The sequence below is a fragment of the Apium graveolens genome, chromosome 4, assembly GCF_009905375.1.
Source record: "Apium graveolens cultivar Ventura chromosome 4, ASM990537v1, whole genome shotgun sequence".
Lineage (NCBI taxonomy): Eukaryota > Viridiplantae > Streptophyta > Magnoliopsida > Apiales > Apiaceae > Apium > Apium graveolens.
In genome coordinates this window covers 155017231-155018296 of record NC_133650.1, presented here as the reverse complement: position 1 = coordinate 155018296, position 1066 = coordinate 155017231, and the positions used below count along the sequence as shown (strand labels likewise).

Genomic DNA, 1066 nt, shown 5'->3' with positions numbered 1-1066 from the left:
ATGCATAGTTCACTGTACACAAGATGACTATGATGACCTCAAGTCTAAGGATACTTGTACAACTATCACTATGTGAACAACTGCTAACACGTGAGTGAACTCCATCAGTTGTTTAGCTGTGTGAGTCATGTTCAGTGAACTTATTCTATAATAAGCACCTACATACTAGCTATAGTGTCACCACACAAATGTCTATGAGAACAGACATCCTTCATAATGAAGCAAGCATAGTATGTACCGATCTTTGCGGATTATTAATTACTAGTTAGTAATCCTACGACTAGGAACTATTTAAGTTTAGAGTTATCATCTTTTAGGTCTCATTATTATGATCTCATCACAATCCATAAAAAGCTTTACTCTAAACTGTGGTATATCTTATTTAAACATTTAAATAGATAGATCCCGCAATAAAAACAAAACAAGCTTTTTATTAATATCAATGAAATCAAAACAGATTACAAAAAAGTTATTCCTAAATCCTCATACATGATTGGACTTAGGACATATCTCTTTCACTATCAAGCTGCGACTCTTCCCATTCTCTCTAAGGGATAAAGCAAAGTGATGGTTACATTATCTGCCACGAGGGTCTATCACCAAATGGGAGGATCTTGCTCAAAAGTTTCTCACTAAATTCTTTCCTATGGCGAAGACTGTTGCAATCAGGAATGCTCTTACTCAGTTTGCACAGCAAACTGGAGAATCTCTGTGTGAGGCTTGGGATCGATACAAGGAGATGCTAAGGAAGTGCCCACATTATGGCATGCCTGATTGGATGAATATAAATTGTTTCTACAATGGTTTGGGCACTCAGTCTAGACCTATGCTCGATGCAGCATCTGGTGGAGCCTTATGGGCCAAAGCTATAATGAAGCTTATGAGTTGATTGAGCTAATGGCAACTAATGAATACCAGAATCCTACGCAAAGAATGTTGTAAGGCAAGGTAGCCGGAATTCTGGAAGTGGATACAGCTACTGCTATAGCTGCTCAACTTCAACCTTTGATGATGAAAGTGGAATCTTTTGCTAGTTACAGAGTTAATCAAATCACTAGTGTTTGTG

At 37.6% G+C, this 1066-nt stretch overlaps 1 non-coding gene across 1 annotated transcript; it reads right to left on the bottom strand.

Annotated features, from left to right (window-relative positions):
* Nucleotides 1-661: 661 nt before the first annotated feature.
* Nucleotides 662-768, bottom strand: LOC141722391 (small nucleolar RNA R71). The gene has a single exon (XR_012575412.1). It is a non-coding gene; the product is annotated as a small nucleolar RNA R71 (small nucleolar RNA).
* Between the last annotated feature and the right edge of the window lie 298 nt (nt 769-1066).